General features: G+C 40.7%; 1 pseudogene; it reads right to left on the reverse strand.

Moving 5' to 3' along the window:
* Positions 1-223: 223 nt before the first annotated feature.
* On the reverse strand, positions 224-25,020 carry LOC138844803 (glycine cleavage system H protein, mitochondrial-like; annotated as a pseudogene).
* Between the last annotated feature and the right edge of the window lie 1,018 nt (positions 25,021-26,038).

Raw genomic sequence — 26,038 nt, forward strand, 5'->3', positions numbered from 1 at the left:
AGCACAGTATAAAAATCACAAAGTACTGTGAAAAAGATGCATATTGTGTTCAACTGCAATCGTTTCAAAGTTAGGGGGTATATTCTCCCAGTAGCAGAATTGAAAGTAGTATCTCTTCCCATCAATATTGCTAAAAGTTGTTATTTTAAGTCCTGTCCACTGCTAATTTAAGATAACTGTGCTGGATTAAATTATTCCATACTAGTTCGTAAGGGTTCCACTTTCATTCCTGAATAGATTTTAGGTATTTCTCATAGGCTTCTTCACTCATGAGCTCACCTAGTTCTGAAGGGTTACTCAGTGTCATCTTGATCAGCAAACCATCCTCATACTAAGATTTGTTGACGAGTCCTGGGTTTTCTGCAAGGGCTTCATTAATCTCAGTTACTTCTCCTGCTAGAGGAGAACAGAGTTCACTAGCAGCTTGCACACCTTCCAAAGCACCAAACTCATCTTGTTTTTTCAATTTTGCCCCAACCTGAGGCAGACTATAATAAACAACATCTCCCAAAGCTCCCTGTGCAAAATAGCTGATTCCCGCTGTTCCAATATCATTCTCTATTTCTATCTGTTCCTGTTTCTCTGTGAATTTACACACTGAAAGCAGAGCAGGTCTCATGTGCAGCGTCCCCACAGTGCTGCCTGCAGTTGCCATGGCAGAGGTGAGCAGCATGCAGCGGGCGCCTGGCACCGAGGCCACTGGCAGTGCCTTGTTCGCAGGGGTGCCGAGGCTCGCTGTGCTCAGACCTATGTCTTACCATTGTCTCATTCCCTAACAGAGTAGTGTCCCCCACCCTGTGGCATGAAAGGCACTCAACCTGACTCCTCTTCTGTGAGGTCCATCTGACTCACAGGAAACTCACGCAGCAACCTTGCTTACCTTGTCGCACTGTGGTGGCTTCACAAACCTACAATCCCTTATTCCCTTTCTTCTCTTTTATGAGTTTTCTTAGTGCAAAAAAGTCCAGAAGCCAAACTATCTGGCAATCTACAAAACCATATTTTCAGGACCCGGCGTTGTGGTGCGGGGGTTAAGCTGCTGCTTGCAATGCAGGCATCCTATATTGGAGGGCCATTCTGAGTCCTGGCTGCTCTGCTTCTGATCCAGCTCTCTGCTAACGTGCTGGGGAATACAGCAGATCATGTGGTAAGTACTTGGGCCCCTGCCACCCATGTTGGAGACCAGGAGGGAGTTCCCGGCTCCTAGTTTTGGCCTGGCTCTTGTGACCAATTGAAGAGTGAATCAGTGGATAGAAGAGCTATCCCTCTCTCTTTCTCCCTCTTTCTACTGCTCTGCTTTTCTTATTTTTGTAATTTATTTTTATTTTTATTTGACAGGCAGAATGGGCAGTGTGAGAGAGAGACAGAGAGAAAGGTCTTCCTTTTGCCGTTGGTTCACCCCCCAATGGCCACTGTGGCCAGCGCACTGCACTGATCCAAAGCCAGGAGCCAGGTGCTTCTCCTGGTCTCCCATGCAGGTGCAGGGCCCAAGGACCTGGGCCATCCTCCACTGCACTCCCTGGCCACAGCAGAGATCTGGACAGGAAGAGGAGCAACCAGGACAAAATCTGGCCCCGACCGGGACTAGAACCCAGGGTGCCAGCGCCGCAGGCGGAGGATTAGCCTATTGAGCCGTTGCACCGGCTAGTGCTCTGCCTTTCAAACAAACAAATAAATAAATCTATCTTCTGAAATATAAGTATACATTCCAGTCATGGGATGAGATACTGGTTTCCCCATGTGCTGAGAATCCTGGAGGCTCCTCATGGCTTCAGATAAGTGAGGAGATTGAGAAACCCCCCTTCTCTTTCAGGGGGAGGATAGGAAAAATATGAAACATAGAGCTCTTGCCATAGTAGACGACTTTCATCTGTGAGTTTCCCTGCTCCTCTCCACCCCTCACAGGGTTGTGATGGGCTGGTGGTTGAGATGGCTTAGTAATCTGAAAAAATATAAAAGGGGTATCTGCTCTTCCAAGAATTTTCAGAATGTGCTATTGTCAGTTCTTTATCTGTAAGTTCTAGTCCATGTTCTGGGGTAAACAGGGAACACTCAACTCAGTGTTCTAATATATTCACAAATGGGGATACTTTGAGTCATAAAATAAAAGATGCATTTTACTGGGCATGTACTTTGTGGTAGGTGCTGCTCAAAGTACTTTAATGCTTCATCTATTAATTCTTTTGATGGCCTGATGATGCTATTAGCATTATTCTCATTTTAAAGATGAGAGCAGCTGAGACTTAAATAGATTTAAACTTTTCCAAGGCTGCAGCTGACTCCTATGCCACCCTTTGGATGTGTCATCTCTAAGCACACCATGTACTATACGTTTACTCACATTGTTGAACTTGGACTTCTGAAATTATCCAATTAGGGTTTTTCATTATGTAGATGAGAGAACATTCACCCAGAAAGGACCTGTGATTGTCAAGGTCAATCATACATCAGACTGTTCTTCCCTGAAACGTTTCCCTTACCAGCCTATATATCCAAAGCCTGTGTAGCCTTCACTATCCAGCTCATATCCCTTTCTACCTAAACCTTTCCCATTCAGATTGGTTCTCAGTGGTCTCACCTTCCTCTGAAACTTACTGCTGGTACCACTAGCTTGCCACTTCCACATATGTTGTCTTGCCATTTCTTGAATTGCCATGTGACTGATTTAAAAAATAATTTCATATGCACATGACTTTTCCTATCACATTTAAGTAACTTGAGCAACCCTTTAATAAATATTCTCTCATGTGACATTTTCAATTCAATTTATCAAATAACGCATTGAACACCAGCTAAGGGTAACACAACCTACTCAGAGATGAGTAAGAACATCTCTAATCTCAAGCAGTTTCCTTCTTAGTAAAGAAGATAATTTAAGTGCACAAATTATTATCTTAAAAAGAACAAGTTATATAATTGCCATAGCTATGAGATTTGAAAAGAGATATGATTTGAAGGAATTTGAGAGGCTTCTTATTGGAAGTAGATATCAGGTTGGCCTTGACAGTGAATATGTGGATCTATGAGCATTCAATGCAGAAGGAAAAGCAAGACACAGTAAAGGGAGGGAAAGACAGTGCTCAAGGCAAGAGATTTGTTCCACTTTTCTGGAATGTAGTGTGGCGGCTCAGCAGGTTCAGTGTGGATGACAGGCTTACTGTACTTGGCTACCACAATATTTTTCTTTTACTTCTTATCTGAAGGACTTAAAATCTGTCCTGCCTCGACTTTCTAATCCCTGTGATCTTATGGCAGGTTGCACACATTTTATCATGTCTGCCTGGACCCAAAAGGCACTTGAATTGGGAGAAGAGGAGGCAGGTAAGGTGTCTTGGAGGCCAATGCAATGTCAGGACAAAGATTTTCAAGTAAGCAAATCATTGGGGAGCAACTGAAGTGTTTGAGCTAAAAAGTGGAGTGATGGGAGCTGCACTGCGGGATGGTGGATGTAGCAGTGTTGTATAACATTGAGCAGAGAATTGAGAAACAAGAAATTAGTGCTCCTTCTCCTGCCTCCCCCACCTCCAATATGTTGCCTCTGGCATATGTGCTTATACTTCTGCAATGGTCCTTATGGTCTGCATTACACAGTTCAACCCTATCCTGAGTTCTCCATCTTTTCTGTGGTCACATTCTTCATGCAAGCCCTGCAGCTGTGGGGTCATGCCTTGCCACCAGTGTATGTCACACAATGCCACTGCGTGGCAGGCAGTCCACAGAGAGCAGTCTGACAGATGCTGGAACAAGTAGTGGTGAGAAAAGGACACTAATTCTGTACACAATGTCAATTTCCATGAGATGTTCTTTCAGATATCTGAGCACAGGGTAAGTTTTCTAAAATGCTTCTCTTTGGCTTCAGTCCCACATAATGACCTTTGGTGCTAAATAATCTTTCCCATTCAAGATAAAATATCTCCTCCTGGTCTGACATACCTGCTGTGATCTGAATTATTCACGATTATTTTTAACTTTTGCTCCTGTTGCATTTTGAAATCCAATATCACACAGACATTTTGACAGTATGGTAATAAACTAACTTGTCAATGCACTGGAATTTTTTGTTTTTTGTTTTTCTGATTCAATAGAGAGCTCAGAGCTCAAGGAGTGAACTTCAATTGACTCTCAGAGAGGCACTGTCTCAAATGAGCCCTTCTCAAAATTAAAATGTCCTATTTCTTTTTTTAAATTTATGTTTTAAGAAATAAAAATTTCACAAGTACAACTTTAGGAATACAGTTATTCTTTCAACATACCATCCCTCCCACCCACACTTCCACCCCTTCTCCTCCTCCCTCTCCCTTTGCCAGTCCCATTCTCCATTAAGATTCATTTTCAATTAACTTTGTACACAGAAGACAACTCTATACTAAGAAAATATTTCAACAATCTGCATACACACAAAACTGAGAACTGGTTTTACAGTTAACTCTCAATACAACTCATTGAAGACAGAGGCCCTGCATGAGGAGTTAGTGCACAGTGACTCCTGTGTTAATTTAACAGTTAACACTCTTACGTATGACTTCATTGACCACTTGAGCCTCTTGAAATAAGCTGCCTAGGTTATGGAAGCCTTTTGAGTCCACAAACTCCATCAGTATTAGGACAAGGCCATAAGCAAAGTGGAAGTTCTCTCCTCCTTTTAGAGAAACATCCTTGTTTGATGGCCACTTTTTTTCCACTGTGGTCTCATTCACAGATCCTTCATGCAGAACATTTTTTTGCCACAGTGACTTGGCTTTCCATGTCTGAAATGTTTTTATGGGCTTTTCAGCCAGATCAGGAAGCCTTAAAGGTTTATTCTGAGGTCAGAGTGTTGCTTAAAGAGATGAGTCTGCTGTGTGGACTGCTTCCCATGTTGGAACATTCTCTCCTTTTTAATTCTATTATTATTACCAAGCACTTGATCTTATTTATATTATATCCTTAACACTTATCTATATCCTATCTATATGTTCACTATCTATATCTATCCTATCTATATGTTCACTTGAACACTTAATATGGTCACTTTAACAATTAAGATGGCATTTCTACCATCAAGTTTAATGGGATTTGGAGGCTCATGACAAGCTTTTAAAGTGTACCCTGAGAAATAAATTCGTAGGAATGTATGCAGAACTATACAGCTTTACAGTTGCAGACTTCCTCCTCCCTCTCTTATTCTCACTCTTTTTTTTTTTTGCTGAGATCTATTTTCAATTCTTTATACCCATATGATTAACTCTATGTTAAGTCAAGAGTTCAACAAATAGTAAGAAGAAAAAAACTGAAAAAAGAAACAAAAAACTGTTCCTCGACAGTCAAGACAAGGGCAGCTCAAGTCATCCTTCTTGAAGTGTCAATTTTACTTCTACAGATTTCATTTTAGGTGCTCTATTAGTTCTCACAGATCAGGGAGAACATGTGGCATTTGTCCCTTTGGGATTGGCTTTTTCACGAACTATGATATTATCCAGATTCATCCATTTTATTGCAATTGATCAGATTTATTTTTTTAACCACTGAGTAGTATTCCATAGTGTACATGTCCCCTAATTTCTTTATCCAGTCTTCAGTTGATGGATATTTAGGTTGATTCCATGTCTTTGCCTTTGTGAATTGAGCTTCAATAAACATGGAGATGCAGAAAGCTCTTTTGTTACTGATTTCATTTCCCTTTGGTAAATTCCCAGGAGTAGGATAGCTGGGCCATATGGTAGGTCTATATTCACATTTTTGAAGGTATCTCCATACTGTCTTCCATAGTGGCTTTACTACTTTAAATTCCCACCAACAGTAGATTAGGGTACCTTTTTTCCCACATCCTCACCAGCATTTGTTATTTATTGATATCTGTATGAAAGCAATTCTTACAGGGGTGAGGTAAAACCTCATTGTGGTTTTGATTTGCTTTTCCCTAACAGCTAGTGATCCTGAACATTTTTATGTGTCTGTTGCCATTTGGATTTCTTCTTTTAAAAAAATGTCTGTTTAGGTCGTTGGCCCATTTCTTAACTGAGTTGTTTGTTTTGTTGTTGTGGAGTTTCTTGAACTCTTTGTATATTCTGGTTATTAATCCTTTATCAGTTGCATAGTTTGCAAATAATTTCTCCTGTTCGAGGCTGCCTCTTCACTTTCCTGACTGTTTCTTTTGCAGCGCAGAATGTTTTCAATTTGAGGTAATCTCATTTATTCTTTTTGGGTTTGACTGCCTGTGCCTCTGGGGTCTTTTCCAAGAACTCTTTGCCTGTACCAATGTCTTTCGGGGTTTCTCCAATGTTCTCTAATAATTTGATGGTGTTGGGTCATAGATTTAGATCTTTAATCCATATTGAGTGGATTTTTGTGTAAGGTGTAAGGTAGGGGTCTTGCTTCATACTTCTGCATGTGGAAATCTAGTTTTCCAAGCACAATTTGTTAAAGAGACTGTCCTTACTCCATGGATTGGTTTTAGTTCCTTGGTCAAATATAAATTGGTTGTAGATGTTTGGATTAATTTCTGGTGTTTCTATTCTGTTTCATTGATCTATCCATCTGTTTCTGTACCAGTACCATGTTGTTTTGATTATAACTGCCGTGTAGTATGTCTTGAAATCTGGTACTGTTATGCCACCAGCTTTGTTTTTGTTGTATAAGATTGCTTTAGCTATTTGCGATCTCCTATGCCTCCACGTGAATTTCAACATCATATTTTCTAGATCTGAGAAGAATGTCTTTGGTATTTTGATTGGTATCACCCTGAATATGTAAATTGTTTTTGGAAGAATGGACATTTTTATGATTGATTCTTACGATCCATGAACATGGAAGATTTTTCCATTTTTTGTGTCTTCTTCTATTTCTTTCTTTAATGCTTTGTAATTCTCATCATAGAGATCTTTAGAAGAGTAGGGAGGGAGCTTACTGCTCTAGTCCATGAGAAGACAGTTTAAAAAAGTGGAGAGAGTGTAGTCTCAGGGAAGAGTTTGGGATAAAATGGCAGAGTAAAGTACCAAAATTAGAGGTACATGGTGGACCTACTTGAAGGGCATGGATGCCCACAACTCAGAACTGCAGCAGCCGAGGACCTACCTACTCTCTAGCATTGGAAAATGAAGTGGTACCAGATTACAGAAGCCCAAACCACTGGCAATAAATCTGCAGGAAGAGCCTAGAGGGAACCCAGCTTGGAGCCCCTTGGTGGATAGTGTACCTGCAAAACTAGCAGAGGGAAAACAAAAAGGATGGATGTGTTTGTCTCACCCCAATCACTTTACAACAGCAACATGTAACAAGTGGACAGAGTAGGCACCATTTTAGACAAACATAACAGCTGTGCCAGCTTGTGTCTATGCCCAGCAACCATCTGAGGGATGACCACTGGCTCTGATGGGGAGAACTAACAGGGGGCTAGGAGCTTGTGACTATGTGAGGCTTCTATGCCAGGACTGAAAAAACTGAGGGTGTGTGGGAGGACTCACGATGTGGCTGTGACTTTGGGCTTTCACAGTGGGAGACTCTACACACTCAGGGCTTCTTGGTTATCTGGTGAGAGACATCAGTGGAGAATCTGAATTTACACTGAGGACTACACAGATCCTTTGTGTGGTCCTTGAGACAGAGCAGACGAATAGTATACCCACTAGGGTTTGCACTCAGGCACTGGTCTCCTTTGAAGAGAGGAGCTCACCTGAGCATAATATATTTTCCTTCTGGATCAAAAAAGAAAGAGAGCAGATTTATCACGCCAAACCTGTGTGTATCATCTGAGGCACATCCTTAACTCTGGAAAACTGAACAGAGCTCCCTGGCTACACCCACTACAAGCCTCTAGATATTCACTGAAACACTTAAAACAGACATTCCACTTATGTACAGAGTCATAGTACAAAGATAAAATCTGCCGCAGCAAAAATAAAGAAATAGAAAGGAAGGAAGGGAGGGAGGGAGGGAGGGAGGGAGGGAAAAAGAAAGAAATGAGTATCTTCACAAATGCCAAACAACAAATGCACCAATTCAAGAAACAAAAATAAGGAAGACAAAATGACACACTCAAAATAATATAACACTTCAATACTAGATTGTGAAAATGATGAGAGGGAAGAAATGAAATATATGGAATTCAAAAAATTGATCATAAGATTACATAGAAGTAATAAGAAGCAAATGCATGAACTACTGAAATCCATACAGAACATGAAAGAAAATCTTTCCCATGAAATTGAGATCTTAAAGAGAATCAAAATGAAATGAATAATTCAATAGAAAAAATTAAAAAATGAAGTGGAGAGCCTTAACAACAGAATCAGTGAAGCAGAAGAAAGAATATCAGACTTAGAAGACAAAGCACAGGAAATATTACAGCTAAACCAAAGACAAGAGAGAATTTGTCACCACTTGACCAGTGCTACAAAATATACATAAGGATGTGCTGCACACAGAAACACAGAAACATGGTCATCAGTACGAAATAAGGGAAAGGAAGAAAATCTCTCAGTAAGAGTTCAAAGTAAAAAAAAAAAAAATTTGGAACTATGGCAGGGCAAAGTCATTACTTATCAATAGTCATCTTAAATGTAAATAGCCTCAAATCTCCAGTTAAAAGACACAGACTGGCTGAATGGATTATAAAACAAAACCCATCTATTTGCTGCCTACAAGAAACACATCTCACCAAAAATCTGCAAACAGACTGAAAGTGAAAGGATGGAAAAAATATTCCATGACCAAAGAAACTGAAAAGGAGTTGGTATAGCCATCCTAATATCAGACAAAATAGACTTTTAACAAAAAAAAAAAAACTGTGAAAAGAGAAAAAGAAGGGCACTATGTAATGATTAAGGGATCAATTCAACAGGAAGATATAACTATTATAAACGTCTATGCACCTAATTACAGGACACCTGGCTATTTAAAAGAAATGTTAAGGGATTTAAAGGGAGACTTAGACTCTAACACAATAGTAATGAGGGACTTCAATACCCCACTTTCAGCAATAGAGAGATCAAAAAGACAGAAAATCAGCAAGGAAACAGCATATTTAATTGACACTGTAGACCAAATGAACCTAACAGATATCTACAGAACTTTTCATCTTACAGTTGCAGAATACACATTCTTCTCACCAATGCATGGAACTTTCTCTAGGATTGACCACATACTAAGCCCTAAAGCAAGTCTCAGCAAATTCAAAAAAAAGGAAATCATATCATCCATATTCTCAGAACACAATGCAATGAAGCTGGAAATCAGCAACTCAGGAATCTCTAGAATATATCCAAACACATGGACTGAGCCACATGCTCCTGAATGAACAGTGGATCATAGAAGAAATAAAGAGAGGAATCAAAAAATTTCTGGAAACAAATGAAGACAACAACACAACATATCAAAATTTTTTTTTTATTTGACAGGTAGAGTTACAGACAGTGAGAGAGAGAGAGAGACAGAGAGAAAGGTCTTCCTTCCATTGGTTTACTCCCCAAATGGCAGGTTCAGCACCACCCATTGCAGCCAGGCTGTCTTTGCTGGTCCACTTGATTGCTCTTGAGCTTCATATTAATGGAAGGTATTCTTTTGTGACTTACCCTTCTGTTTAATATAGAAACATTTTAGATTCATTCGGGTCATTTGTATCATAGTTCTTTCTCTTTAGTGCTAAGTATGGTTCCATCTTATGGTTGATTATCCATGAAACTTGTCTTCTGAAAACATTGGTCTCCTTTTGTTTTCTGGTCACTGCAGTTTCAGTCTTTGTACTGAACATGCTTTGGTTGTGATGATGGTTTGGAGTTGGATGATAACTGAAATCTATTGTCAATTTAGAAAGTTCATCTGTGTTCACTGTAAATATCTCCTCTGGACCACCTTCTTTCTTATTTTCTTTCTTTTTTCCCTCCCTCCCTCCCTCCCTCCCTCCTCCCTTTCTTCCTTTTTAAGATTTATTTTATTTATTTGAAAGGCAGAGTTACAGAGAAGGAGAGCAATAAATGTTCCATCTGCTGGTTCACTCCCCAAATGGTCTCAATGTCTGGGGCTGGGCCAGGCAGAAACCAGGAGCCAGAGCTTCTTTCAGTTCTCCCACATGGGTACATTGGTGTGTTAAGTAACTTGGTTTTACAGCAAAACAAACTGTAAGCTCAGAAGGATGGAATTTCTACTCCCTTTCCATTCTCATGATAAAACTGGGAGCTCCCAAGGAGTAGAACAGGCACTTTTGACCTTGATAAAGGTAACTTTTGGGGAAAGCAAGCATTTTGCATCCCTGGTTTCCACCAGGACCAAACCTGACTGCCTATCAACTCATTTGACTCCTCTCAGTTCCTCCCCGAGAAAAATGGACCCTAACTTCTGTTAGGAGGTATGGTATGATGACCACTCTGGCTTTACAATGCATTTTCACACACAGCTTTTCCTGTTGCCGTACTCAACTTTTAGTTTCTGGGTACCAGGTTTTGTGATTCAGAGTTGGGCATGAGGAATTTGTATTCCTTCCACCCGCCAACATTCTAAATCTGTGATGTGGTGCTCTGTCAGACTGGGCCTGTTAAAGGAATGACCTGTCCCCCATGTGGCCATAAGGCTTGCTGGGATTTCAGTGCAGCCAAACCTACTGCCTCCTGAAGAGCTCCTGTTTCCAGGCAAGTGGTTCTTGTGCTATTCTTTGTATACTCCTGGTCATCATACAGTACTTGTTGAGAGTAAAGAGAATTTGGAAGCTTTCCTGAAAAAAGACAAATGGAAGTGAAGAGCTGAGTACCCTGAATCAAGATATTTTCAATTCAATCTGGTTCTGAAATCATTTAAGGAAAAAACTACTTTTGTTGTGTTTCATGCATGGCTAAAGGATTAATGCTATTTTATGCAAGGAACCAACCAGTAAGTGAACCTCTGAAGAAAGAAAGTGTATGTAGAAGGACATTTGATATCTAAAGTGATGGATGACTTTTAGAAAAGTTGGCCAGGCATTTCATGCAGGTGGTTAAGCTACCCCTTGGAATGCCTGTACCCCATAGCAGAATGCTTGGAATCCGGAACTAGCTCCACTCCTGGTTCCAACTTTCTGCTAATGAGCATCCTAAAAAGCAACAAATGATAGCTCAATTGGCTGTGGCCCTGTCACCCATGTGGGACACCCAGATGGAATTCCTGACTTCTGACTTCAGCCTGGCAAATTCCTGGATGACTCGGGCATTTGGAGAATAAATTAACAGGTGGGAGATTCTCTCTGTCTCTATGTTTCAAATAAATAAAATAGTGAGACAATTACTGTATGTTCTTTTTATGAGTTCTTTGACTTTATATAATTTTAAAATAATTTTTGCTTCTGAACAAGTAAATAAAACTAGGACATGACTCTGCTGGAAATGAGAGTCACCGTCTAATATTTTTTATTAAGAAAGCTTGGCATGCAGGGCTGGTATTGTGCTATGCCCATGAAGCTGTCCCCTGTAACACCAGCATCCCATGTGTGTGCTGATGCATGTCCCGGCTGCTCCTCTTCCAATTCAGCTTCCTTCTAATGGCCTGGGAAGAGCAGCAGAAGATGGCCCATATGCTTGGACCCCTGCTACCCATATGGGAGACCTGGAAGAAGCTCCTGGCTCCTGACTTCAGCTTGGCCCAGCCCCAGCCATTGCAGACATCTGGGGAGTGAACCAGCAGATGAAAGATTGTTCTCTCTCTCTTGTCTCCCCTTCTCTCTCTCTCTCTGTAACACTGACTTTCACACAAATAAATAAATCTTTAAAAAAAAAGAATACATATTATACTCACTTTGATTCCTTTATAAAATAAAGCATATCCGAAAACTAAAAATTATTTTTCTAAGCAATGAAAGCAATCTTCTAAGATTTTCAAATGATTTCAATTTTTTTATCTTCAATTTTTATGTCAAATGTATGTATGGAATTAGCATTTGTATTCATCATGATCAGTAAGAAATGAACTTGGTTCATACAGCTCTTTTAATTATACTTAGATTTTTTAGAAGCAAATGCTAGCTCCCTTGTTAAAATGAAAATAAAAATAGAAGCAAACCACATAATGTAAAAAATCAGGTATAATGAAAATGTTTAAAATGTATTTCTCATGCTGCATAAATGTATATAATCAGTGTATGTATGTGTTGTGATTGTGTGTATCTGTTTTGCATGTGTGTGTGTGTGTGTGATTTTTCTTCTTTGTTTTCAGGCAAAATAGTTTCTCAAAGGTGACTGACATTTTTGTTGCAACCATGGTGTGGCTGCTTCCAGATGCCGTGAATTAAGTAGGGTGACTACTGTATCCATTTTCCACACTTGGGGCGGTGACCGGGTTCCATTCAATGGCTGGGGAGAAACGAAGCTGGAATTAAAAGATAGGCCCTCTGGGAGACATTTTCCAGAGCTCTCTCTGGAACAAAGCAAGTCTGCAAATGGCAGAATGAGAGCCTTTGATAAACGGTAATTATCCTCAGATCTGAGAACTAGAAAGCTGCTGAGAAAACTGTATTAAAGAGAGTGAAGAAACTGGACAGTAAATCAATATTCATACAGAATAAACTATAATGACCAATCACTTCCATTTCAAAGAAGTCAATTTGTGTTTCAGCAGTTTCGCAGTTGTTTTCCAAAGAGTTCCAGAAACAGCCTGAGGAATTCCTGAACTGCGAATCTGGTTTTCCAGGCAGCATTTTGGTGACAGCGTGAAAAGGCTTCGGCTTCAGGAAGCTTCCTGTGAGGTCGGTTGGGGGATTCTCTGGAGACCAAATCCGGGTCTATTATCAGGATAACCTGTCCTGCTCTTGAAATGAGAGGATTTCCACCAGGGATTAACGGAGACCTCCTTCTCTCTTTCAAAAAGCAAGCTCTTTTGTCCCCCCCTTCATTTTCCCCACAGAAATCATCACAAAGGAAAGTGTTAGAGAGTCTTTCCCTTAAGTCATGGCTGCAGATAATGGAGAAAGTAAGATGAAGGCATTGCTCTCTGCCCTTCTAATGCCAGTGTGACTTCCCTTCGAGACTACCCAAGTGGGTTTTAGGATAACAATGGCTTGGTTTTAATGTTCATGAATAAAAGAAGAAGCCTGTTAGGGAGTCTGAACGTGGAAGATGATTAAAAAAAAAACATATCAGGAGAAAAGGAACTTGGGGCTGAATTGGAGGTGGATGGAATAGCAAAGAGGCAATCCTTTTTCTCTACTGCCCCAAGTAATGCTTGCTTTGTCAAATGCATCACAGCTCCGGTCGAGTTTTCAGCAGTGGCTGAGATTTAGCAAGGAAATAAGCCCATCATTCAAGGGCTCTGCTAACTCTTCTAAGCTTCTTGGAGAAGTTGGTGTTGTGTGTGTGTGTGTGTGTGTGTGTGTGTGTGTGTGTGATTTAAACCTAACTGGTTTCATTCTCTGTGAAATGGGAGAAATGGAATTTAGGATGTGTCTAGGTTCTTTATTTAGAAACTTATAGTAATCATGGCCATTTGGAGAGATCACTGCCTACCCAAGTTTCCATACTTAGGGACTAAGAGAGCTGAAAATAGTGCTTGAGTCTGCTACAGCACCCTGTCCGATATTGTTAAAGTGGTTGTTAATAATATCTTGAACTTATATGTCTTGTCCTGCACCTGTGTTATAATTTCTGAAGACATTTGAAATTTAAACAGTCATTGGCCGGCGCCACGGCTCACTTGGCTAATCCTCCGCCTGTGGCACTGGCACTCCGGGTTCTAGTCCCGGTCAGGGTGCCGGATTCTGTCCTGGTTGCTCCTCTTTCAGACCAGCTCTCTGCTGTGGCCCGGGAGTGCAGTGGAGGATGGCCCAGGTCCTTGGGCCTTGCACCCACATGGGAGACCAGGAGAAAGCACCTGGCTCCTGGCTTCAGAGCGGTGCAACGCACTGGCCATAGCAACCATTTGGGGTTGAACCAACAGAAGGAAGACCTTTCTCTCTCTCACTGTCTAACTCTGCCTATCAAAAAAAAAAAAAAGAAATTTAAAGAGTCATATAAATATTGAAGAAGTTCTGCTTACCCATATCTCACTTTCACACGTTAAGGCAGCTGAGCATGAACAAGAATGATGAGGTAAAGAGCATTCTTCATAGCATGAACAGGGGCTATCAGCTTCTTCTAGATCCTCTTCCTTGGTCACAGTTCAGTTGTCCAGTGTTGGGCATCTGATTTTAGCCACAAATCAGAGCTTTTTTTTTTTTTGTAAGATTATTTATTTATTTATTTTAAAAGTCAGAGTTAGAGAGAGAGAGGGAGAGAGAGAGAGATCTTCCATCTGCTGATCCACTCCCCAAATGACTGCAGCAGCCAGCGCTGGGCCAGGCAGAAGCCCAGGGGCCAGGAATTTCATCTGCATCTCCCATGTTGGTGGCAGGGACCCAGGTATGTGGATCATATTCCACTGCTTTTTCCCAGATCATTATGGGGCTGGACTGGAAGTGGAGCAGCAGGGACACGAATCAGTGCCCATATGGGATACTGTGCTGCTAGTGACGGCTTAACCACAACACCAGCCTCCAACCAGAGCTTTTAAGCACCAGATCACACAGTTCTTCAGCCAGTTCCCTTTTGTCATGGGAGAGTGAGGATTGAAAAGTTGGATTTTGTCACTTACAGAGTTTTTAACCAGTAACCTTATTAGTTTGGTGGTGGGAGTATTATTCATTTATTTTAACATTTTTACAGAATAGTTTTAAATTTACAAAAGTTGTGAAGTAGAACAGTGAGTTCCCAGATACCCAATATCCAGCTTCTCCTATTACTAACATCTAACATGAACATAATATATTTGTCACAATTATTGTCCCCTATTTTTTATCCAAACTCACACTATTTCTCCACAAAGAGGTTGGAAAGCATTAAGAGGGCTCACGTTCTCAAAAAATCCTTCAGTGTCTTTCCAAAAAGTGAATTATCCCACTTCATTATATAGAACTATCACCAAGAAGGGCTATGCATGACACCTCTAAGCCGCGTGGTGTTTTGGAGGTTAATTTCTTTCTGCTGTCTTCTGAGCAACCTTTGCAAGACTTGATAGAAGAGTCAGCACAGACCCAGCATAGAGGGTTCAGGAAAAAAGGCCATAGGTGGTAGGGTTATGGCCCTTGGATTTGAGGATTTTCAGAACATGCACAATTGTGGGAAAAGTCTTCTATGAAATGGGTGAACATAATATTTACCTCTGAAGGTTGCAGACTGTTATTAGGACAATGCCTTTTAAGGCATTGGATACAAAGTCCAGCTTTTTTATGTTTAATAAATGTCAGCTGTTTTTTATTACAATGAAAGTGTTAAATATTTAACAAAATTGATTTTTTTTAAAAATATTTATTTGAAAGGCAGAAAAATGGAAGAAGTAGAGGGAGAGAACAAGAGCTTATATCTGCTAGCTCATTCCCCAAAGGGTCACAGCAGCAGGACTGGACCCAGAGACCTGAACACAATCCAGATCTTCCATGTGGGTAGCAGGAACTGAATTGTATGACCCATCACCATTTCTTCCTAGTGTTTGCCTTAGCAGGAAGTAGAGTCTGAAACCACAGCCAGGAATTGGACCGAGGTACTCCATGGTGAGAGGCAAGCATCTTAACTGTTAGGCTAAGTGCCTACACCCTGAATGTTTTTGATTTATGAACTATTTCAAAATCTTCCTTTAGTTCATGGCTGTACAATATTATACTGTATTTATCTATGAAAACGCAGTATTGTCTTTGGGATTGGCAAGTCTAGAAATTAGGGTTTTTTTTTTAATTTGTGAAAGTTCAAGTTTACTGGACTATAATATTCATAATATTTCATGTGACCAGGTCCTTATTTCTATTTGTGTTTGTGTGTATATATTCAATTTTATAATACATTACAATAATGACAGGGAATGAGGATTATTCACATTGGCAAGACTTGAAATATAGAGCAGTCCTTTGAGAAATAACTTTAGACATACAACATAGCTAAATGACATATAACCTACATTTATCAAAAATAGGCTTGGTGCTGGAGGCCCACTCTCTTTCCAAAACTTTGTCTGATCAGTATATCCGGCAGACTGTTTTTGTGTAGTGTAATATTCCTGATGTAAGGATTAGCATGATCTCTATCAAGGTTATCAAGTATTCAGAATGGTATTCTCCACTGAAGATTATCCCATTATTTTTATTAAGAGACAACTTCTGGTCATCTTTTTAATATTTATTTTATTTGGAAGGCAGAATTACAGAGAGGAAGAGAGAGGGAGAGAGGGAGAGAGGGAGGGAGGGAGAGGGAAGAGAAAGAGAGAGAGAGACAGACAGAGAGAGGAGAGAGAGAATCTTCTGTTTGTTCACTCCCCCAAATGGCTTCAATGGCTAGGGCTGGGTCAGGCTGAAACCAGGAGCCAGGAGCTTCATCCAGGACTCCCACATGGGTGGCTGGGGACCAAGGATATTAGCAAGGAGTTGGATTGGAGTAGGGCAGCCGAGATTTGAGCTCGTATCCATCTAGGATGCTGGTGTCGCAGGTGGCGGTTTTACCTGTTACCCCACAGCAGCAGCCCCTGGTCATCTGTTTTCTATTACCCAGAGAATCTAGGGAGAACAATGTAGCTACAACACCTGAGAAAACTAATCTTGTAGGAAAAGATTTAATGAAACAGCAATTGATTACTTTATAAAAAGCTTAAAAATAACACAGATTTATTATATTACCATAAAGCTTTAATATCAACCTCAGAAAAGTACAATATAGCAACTGGTAGGTCTGGGCTGCAGGTTGTGGCTTTGGGAGCCTCAGGAAGGAGGAATTTGTTTATTTTTACTTATGACAACAAATATCATTGCTGTTTGCTTTGAAATATTTCCTCTTGGTATCAACTATAACCTTGCAAGGACTGACAAATATTTCACATTTCTCAGGCTTTTGGTTGCATTAACAAGCAAAAACCTTAACAATAAGTGTCTGTTTTGCGTCATATTCAAGAGTTGCTTTAATTTGCCTCATCCAAAAGGAGAGAGCCAAATGTCAGTTCAGGTCTATCTGGTATTCTTCCATAGAACTGTTAGCAAAACTATTAACTGTAGAAGTGACAGAAATGATAGATGCTGCTTCCATCACTGCTATTTAATGCAGACACAGTATGTATTTCCCAAGATTAGGTTTTTATGACAATTTTTTTTTAGTCATCATATAATACAGAATGGTTATTTGTCAAAAAAGTCATATTTGTTTTTCTCCTGTTGTGGAAATCTCAGAGGAAAAATTTCCAGGCTCCATCTTACTTTTAAGAGGAACATAAACCCTGAACACTGAATTTTTCTCCTTTAAAATTGGTTTTGTTTTGACTTTGAAAGCCTTAGACTTTGTCAAAGCATTTGGATATTTGGAATAAGTGTACAAAACATTTCAGGGTACTGTTATCTATCTTCCCTGCCAATGCTGGGCACAGATTCTCAGGTGAAGTCTGAGGGTAAGCTGCTTCCATGTTCCTCTGCTCTTTCCCGTTTGCCTGCGTCACTTTTATGCCAAGCTCTGTGTGGAAGCAGGGATGCTGGACCTGCCCATGGCTGAGTCAGGGTGTCTCCTTGGCCTCTGGAGCACATGGTTGTTGTTACAATGGTTGATAAAAGACAGTCAGAGTGGTTAAGGCTCAAATGGATCATCAAAGCAACTGTACAATCCTGTCCTTTTTCAATTGGGAAAACAAGATGCAGGAAATGAGGGGACTTGTTGGGTCCTGTGGTCAGCTGGTGTCAGAACTGTGATCTAGACTGGTTCTCTGTTGAGCAATTTTTTCAGTAATTTCTCAGACACATTGGACTTCACTCCCGGCTTGTTTCCGTTTCATTGTGCTGGCTCCGGATCATGATCATGCTACTCTTTTGGCCCTAATTCTGTCCTTTGGGTATATTGATTAAGGGTTATTTTCCCACCCGGAATACTGTATCTTGGACTTACTCCTTTGGAGGCTGTAGTTCCTGACTCCTACAGAAGGAGCCCTTGTTCAGTTCCAACCATGTTTGCTTCACTTCTATCCGTACTATTGCTGCTGCTAGTGTGCCACCACCAGGGGGATGTGTTCAGTTCTACTTTCTGTCAGGCACTGCCCTTGGCACTTGCTAAAAACAACTCACTGACTCTATACAAAGTCCCTTAAAGGATTTTTGACTTCTTAGTCAAGAAAATTAAAGCTCAGCGCTGCTAACTCCTGTCCCCATTGCCTTAAAATGTTAAGTGGCAGATCTGAGATTAAAACCCACTCTTGGCCGGCGTCGTGGCTCACTAGGCTAATCCTCTGCCTGTGGTGCCGGCACCCCGGGTTCTAGTCCTGGTTGGGGCACCAGATTCTGTCCTGGTTGCTCCTCTTCCAGTCCAGCTCTCTTCTGTGGCCTGGGAGTGCAGTGGAGGATGGCCCAAGTGCTTGGGCCCTGCACCTGTATGGGAGACCAGGAGGAAGCAAACACCTGGCTCCTGGCTTCGGATCAGGTGGTGCACCGGCCGCAGCGTGCTGGCCCCAGTGGCCATTGAGGGGTGAACCAACGGAAGAGGAAGACCTTTCTCTCTGTCTCTCTCTCTCACACTGTCCACTCTGCCTATCAAAAATAAATAAATAAATAAATAAATAAACCCACGCTCTTTCCATGATACCTTAGTCAAACTGCCTAAAGCTCAGGGGCAGAGGTACAATATCACTACAGTTAAACTGCTAGTGGATGCAGACTCCTAATAATCTGCTTTGTAAAATATCCACAGTCAGTATTAACTCAACAGGCTTCCCTCTTTGGTTCTGTCTGGTGCTAGGACTTACCAGCTTAATGCTCTTGGGGCTCGCTGTTTTCCTACAGTCCTAAGCTGCTACCCATTCAGGAAGTGGGAAGGGGAACTGATAAATTTCACTCTTTTGGCTGTGGAGTAACTTTTTGCTTAAACAGTAATAGCTGATTTGAAACTGGATCTAAAATCACCCTTCACAAGGCAAGACCTTAGAATACTCTGATAAGTTTGCCACATAAGCTACTGCACATTTCTATCTTTGTCTCTACCTCCCACTTCTGCAGCTCAAGGGACAAATTCCTTTTTGACCATTTTATGCCCACCATCACAGAGGCACCGTGGTCTGAAGGGGCCTGTGGCAGCATTTATCTCAACAGCTGTCCAAGGACGTTCATTGCCCTTTAAGCTAACACAGGTTGTATCTATTTTGTCACAACTCATAGGCCGCTTGTTAGATTTAAAGGTACTTAGGTCTTATCTGACAACCTTACATTAGTTCCAGGTAGGCTACTTCACTGCACAATAGAAAAGAAGGAAATATATTAAATGAATATTTGTTATGTACATACAAACATGCTAGAAAATTTCACATTTATTACCTCGGTTGATTCCTGCACTTGTATGAGATACATAATTTCATTCTCATTTTAGATAGAAGGTCAATGGCTTATTCAAGTTCACACAATTAGCAGTGGTGAGAGTTGGGTACTGCATTTAGGGAAGAATGACACTACCCGTGCTACCAGCCTACCCCTGAAGACCCTAGGGATCTGAAACTAGCTCTACACCACCATATCTACTGTTACTCCTACTCATCCCCTGAGGGTGACACAGGGACACTGGTCTCAGGAATCCTCACACGAGTCTTCACTACTCTTTGAGATTATGAAAGAATTGTGATTTTTATACACAGACTAAATGAGAAATCCATACCTTCAAGCGGTTTCCATTTCTCCTACCTCCCAGTGCCTGGACAGGTTCTGGTGAAGAACACCCCTCTCCCATTAGCCCTGGTCGGTGTGGAGGTAATACATCCTCTCCTGTGGCAAAAAGCCACAGATTCTTCCACTTCATGATTAGATGAAAAGTCAGGCCTGACATCTGTTTCTTTCTTCCTTCCTTCCTTCCTTCCTTCCTTCCTTTCGACAGGCAGAGTGGATAGTGAGAGAGAGAGACAGAGAGAAAGGTCTTCCTTTTTTGCTGTTGGTTCACCCTCCAATGGCCGCCATGGCTGGTGCGCTGCGGCCAGTGCACCGCGCTGATCCAAAGGCAGGAGCCAGGTGCTTCTCCTGGTCTCCCATGCTGGTGCAGTGCACAAAGACTTGGGCTATCCTCCACTGCCTTCCCGGGCCACAGCAGAGAGCTGTACTGGAAGAGGGACAACCGGGAAAGAATCCGGCGCCCCAACTGGGACTAGAACCCGGTGTGCTGGCGCCGCTAGGTGGAGGATTTGCCTATTGAGCCACGGCGCCGGCCAAGCAGTTCTTATATTCATTCACCCTCTGTAAACTTGCAGCAGTTGCCTGCTTTGCTCCCATGAGGGACTGCCTCTGAGCACTGTGTGAGCAGTGACTTGTCCCCACTTCTCTCAGGTTCACTGGTGTGAATCTTCCTTCCTTCCACTCCCTCTCCATGGACATTCATGTCTCCCTACAGAGTTCCTCAGTTACCCACTAGTTCTTTCTTCCTCCTTCCTGAGGGTCTGAATATGCAGGGCTCTGCTGCCCCCAACTCTCTCCTGACGCCTTAAAGTCTAGTTGTCTCCAGGTGTGATAGTGGTTTCTTTGGACTGCATTCAGTTCAACAGCTGTTGGTTTAGTGCCAACCATGGGGAAGCCTTATGATGTTTTCTTTCTTTCTTTTTTTTTCTGACAGGCAGAGTGGACAGTAAGAGAGAGAGACAGAGAGAAAGGTCTTCCTTTACTGTTGGTTCATCCCCTAGTGGCCACTGCAGCCAGCACACTGTGGCTGGCGCACCACGCTGATCTGAATCCAGGAGCCAGGTGCTTCTCCTGGTCTCCCATGTGGGTGCAGGGCCCAAGGAGTTGGGCCATCCTCCACTGCACTCCCGGGCCACAGCAGAGAGCTGGACTGGAAGAGGGGCAATTGGGACAGAATCTGGCGCCCTGACTGGGACTAGAACCTGGGGTACCGGCGCCACAGGCAGAGGATTAGCCTAGTGTGCCATGGCGCTGGCCACGATGTTTTTATTCCAGGCACCCAGACCCACAAAAGGGAAAGTTTTGTAGAAGCAAAAGCCTTGGGTGAAGTGGAATGTTTTAAGTTCTTCTCTTTTAAAGAACTTTTGTATTTTTTCTCAAAATCCAAATAAACCTTTTCATGGTATTTTTTGAAGGATAAGAAATGGAACAGCCTAAGTATCCTGTTTTTGAAAAAAGATTTTAGTTAAAATTTAAATTTTAACTGAAAAGTGATCCCTGTTAAATATAAGAGTGGGGTAAGAGAGGGAGGAGATGTACATTTTGGGACACGCTCAATTGGACTTGCCCCAAATGGTGGAGTTAGAAACGTACCAGGGGATTCCAATTCAATCCCATCAAGGTGTCATGTACCAATGCCATCTCACTAGTGAAGTGATCAATTTCAGTTCACAATTGATCACACTGATAGGTCTAAGAGTCAAAGATATCACACAAACAAGACTAGTGTCTGCTAATACTAACTGATAGAATAAAAAAGGGAGAGAACGATTCAACATGGGAAGTGGGATACACAGCAGACTCATAGAATGGCAGATGTCCTAAACAGCACTCTGGCCTCAGAATCAGCCCTTAAGGCATTCGGATCTGGCTGAATAGCCCATGAGAGTATTTTAGGCATGGAAAGCCAAGGCACTCTGGAAAAAAAAAAAAAGAAGACCTAAATGAAAGATCTTTGCAAGTAAGATCCCAGTGGAAAGAACGGGGCCATCAAAGAAGGAGGTACCTTTCTCTGAAGGGAGGAAAGAACTTCCACTTTGACTATGACCCTGTCGGAATAAGATCGAAGTCTCAAACTCAAAAGGCTTCCATAGCCTTGGCAACTCATGACTAGAGCCTAGGGAGATTTCTGACGCCTTAAACAAGAGTGTCAAATTGTTAAGTCAACAACAGGAGTCACTGTGTACTTACTTCTCATGTGGGATCTGTCCTTAATGTGTTGTCCAATGTGAAGTAATTCTATAACTAGTACTGAAACAGTATTTTACACTTTGTGTTTCTGTGTGGTGCAAACTGATGAAATCTTTACTTAATATATACTAAATCGATCTTCTGTATATAAAGAGAATTGAAAATGAATCTTGATGTGAATGGAATGGGAGAAGGAACGGGAGATGGGAGGGGTGCGAGTGGGATGGAAATTATGGGGGGGGAGCCATTGTAATCCATAAACTGTACTTTGGAAATTTATATTTACTAAATAAAAAAAAGAAAAAAAGATTTTATTTATTTGAGAGGCAGAGTCACAGAGAGAAAGTGGTCTTCCTTCTGCAGGTTCACTCCCCAAATGGCCGCAACGGCCAGAGCTGGACCAAACCAGGAGCCAAGAGTTTGTTCCAGGTCTCCCATGTGGGTGTAGGGGCCCAAGTACTTGGGCCATCTTCCAGTGCTTTCCCAGGCCATAAGGAGAGAGCTGGATGGGAATAGGAGCAGCTGGGCCACTAACTCGTGCCCATATGGGATGTTGGTGCTGCAGGTTGAGGCTTAGCCTACTACATCATAGTGCTGGCCCCACAGCCGAAGGATTTAAACACTTGAATTACCATCAAACATATGTCTTGAGAAGTGACCAGTGTAGGAAGGCTTTTCTAATGCTATAAAACAATTTGATGTAACTGTTCATGATCAAATTAAAGATGTGTAAGGACGGATTATTTGCAATTGCCTAATTTGAATTTAGCAGAAAATGAATAAAATGGTTTACTGGATAAATGAATAGCTATAAATTCTTATTTTTACCAGGTTTTCTGTTGTGTGTTATTTGTGATGACATTTCATAGCAATGACAAGTAATTTTGTTTTTTTCAAAGCCAAATTAACACACACCATCACCTTGCTTTCTCTGTGGGACAATGTAAAATACATTTATTTTTGCCTGTGCCTGAAGTACTTCTTATATGGCATTAATTTACAAAGCTAGTGTTCCATGGGGAAAACTTAATATATTGAAATGTATTATACTTCCAGCTTCTTGATAATACACTTATTGTTTCTATATTGTTTACATACTTTTGTTCATAATAACTATGTTATTAAGGTGTTAAAGTGAACATATAGATAGGATTAAGTGTTAAAGTGAACATTTAGATAGGAATAAGTGTTAAGGAGACCATATAGATAGCATCAAGTGCTTGATAATAATAATAGACAGAATTAAAAGGGAGGGAATGTCCAACATGGGAAGCAGTCCACATAGAATGACAATTGCTTTAAGTAACACTCTGACCTCAGAATCAGCCCTTGAGTCATTTGGATGTGGCTGAAAAGCCCATGAGAGCAATTCAGGCATGGAAAGCCAAGACAGTGTGGCAAAAAATATCCTACAGGAAGGATCTCTGTGGATGAGACCTCAGTGGAAAGAAGGGGCCATCAAAGAAGGATGTACTTTTCTCTGAAGGGAGGAGAGAACTTCCACATTGCTTATGGCCTTGTCTAAATACTGATGTAGTTTGTGGTCACAAAAGGCTTCCATAGCCTTGGCAGCTCATTTCAAGAGCCTCTGGTGATCATTGACATCACAAATAAGAGTGTTAATTGTTAACTTAACAACAGAAGTCATTGTGCACTTAATCTCCATGTAGGACCACTGTCCTTAATGAATTGTACTACGAGAATTAACTGAAAAACTTGTTCTAAAACAGTACTTTTTATGTTGTGTGTGTGTGTGTGTGCAAACTGTTGAAATCTTAGTATAGAGTTGTCTTCTGTATATAAAGTTAATTAAAAATGAATCTTAATGAAAATAGGATGGAGAGGGAGTATGAGGTGGGACAGGAGTAGGGGGTTGGAGGGTGGGTATGGGGGGAAAACCACTATATTCCTAAAGTTGTACCTATAAAAATTATATTCATTAAATAAATGCTTTAATGTAATCATTAGTCTAATTAGGTAAAAATTTATTTTTAAATACTTTTTCTTTACAATCTAAATGAAACTTTTAGTTAATTGGCTCACTATTAACCTTGAGTTAGATTTTTAAACTGAAGAATATTAAATTTATAATTAGAAGGCAAACACATCACATTGTATATTTTGTTTCTTTTAGGAGAGGCAGTATTTTTGTAGGCTTTAAGAAATTAATTGTGAGAATATAATGACTTTTGAGATAAGTTAACACATAGGCATTGATCTCGTGTAAGTATTTGTCATACATGCCAAAATTTTGAAATTATAGAAAACAATTGGTATACTGGTTTAAAAATACCACAAATATGGTTTCCAAGCCCCAGTTAGGAGTAGAAGATGTTTGACAAAGTTTAATTACTACAACGTTCTGTAGCAAAACTGAAATACCAACTTCTGGTTTTAGCTTTGATCTGTAAAGAGCCTGAGAATCGTCACTCCCATAGTCACCACAAGGCAAAATTGGAAGCAACTGACAATTATGAGTCTCCTCAGATTTACCAGATAGTTCAGGTTCACAGACAAAATCACACCCTGAAATCTGAGGTGAATGCAGAGAATCACAGATGCAATCGGGTTATCTAAAGCAGAAACCATGGGAGGCACAAGCTTGCACCCTATCAGGTGCCTTGGTGAAGAGCCAAGAAAAATCCCCTCATGTTTCTGGCAGGAAGAAACAGAATCATTTTGAAATAGACCCAGAGCTAAGAAACACTTGGAAAGGTCACAGCTCAGGGGCATAAACCCACTCAAAGACCGAGATCAATTATCAGATTATACAATACTTTTCCTCCTTAACACATTATCATTGCCTCAACAGGGCTCCAAAATAATAGCAGTGGATCACAGCTGACCTGCGGGATGCACACAGTCTGAGAAGGAGTCTCAGGGAAACAGAAAGTAAACAGGAGGAACAAAACAGGATGCCAGAGCAGAGGAAACAGAAGCCTCTGGCACCTCCATCAGTACACCAATCAATCCCCAGTCAGATGAACATGAAAAGTCTTTGGCTATCTCCTTGGATACCATAATCAAACACAATACATTACATGGCTTAAAAAAAAAAAAAAAAACAACAACTGAGATTATGTCCTTACAGCACTGAAGAATGCCAAGTTGCAGATCAGGGTGCTGGAATGGTCCATTTCTAGTGATGACTCTCTTCCTGGCTTGGAGAAGGCAGCATTCTTGCTGCTCGCTTCCATGACTCATGGCCTTTCCTCTGTGTGCACGCACATGTGCACACACAGACACACACACACATACACGCACACATAGACTCCTCTTATTATATGGTCGTCAATCTACCAGCCTACTAGATTAGAACCTCATTATATGACTTCATTTAACCTTAATTACTTCTTAAAAGCCTTATCTTTAAATAGTCATATTTGGAGTTAGGGTATCAGCATATGAATTTTAGTGAGCTATAATTGCATCAACAGCAATCATAAGAAAGCCACAATGGTACATATCAGTACCATTACCCAATTCATTAATTCTGAAATTCAATAAAAAATTACAATGCATATTAAAAGGAAAAAAATCCTTACAGACTGAAGATACAAAGTAAGCATCACAATTAGACTTATATATCACACAGTTTTGAGAATGATTTAAAATAGCTATGATTCATATTTTAACAGTTCTAATGGAAAGAAAACTCAGAAAATATTGTTAGAAAATATGAGTAATGTAAGAAAAGAGTTGGCAACTGTGAAAGAATATAAATGAAATGCTAAAAATTAAAAAAAAAAACTAACAGAAATGAGGCAGGCATTTGATACTGGTATTTTCATTGGCAGACTGGTAGGCTCAAAGAAAGAAACAGTGAATTTGAAGATATCACAATAGCAACTTAAACAAGTGAAATGCAATGATAAAAGAAAAAAGTAGAAGACACAAGGACTGTGGAAGGATTTCAAAATGTACAAAATATGCATAAAAGAAACACAAGAAGGAGAAAGTTTCAGAGGAAATTTTTGAAGTAATCATGCATGAGATTTCAAAATTGGTAAAAACAGCAAACCACAGACTAAGAAGTACAGAGACTATCTGGCATGATAAATACTCCAAAAATCTACACCTAGGAATATTATGTCGAAACCTCAGAAAACCAAAGTAAAGAGAAAAGTCTTCAAAGAAGCCAGAAACAAAGACAAAAGTAAAACCATCTTACCTTTGCTTACTATAAAACTACTGTAATCTACTCAGTGTGTTCCT

This window comes from Oryctolagus cuniculus, chromosome 12 (genome assembly GCF_964237555.1).
Source record: "Oryctolagus cuniculus chromosome 12, mOryCun1.1, whole genome shotgun sequence".
Lineage (NCBI taxonomy): Eukaryota > Metazoa > Chordata > Mammalia > Lagomorpha > Leporidae > Oryctolagus > Oryctolagus cuniculus.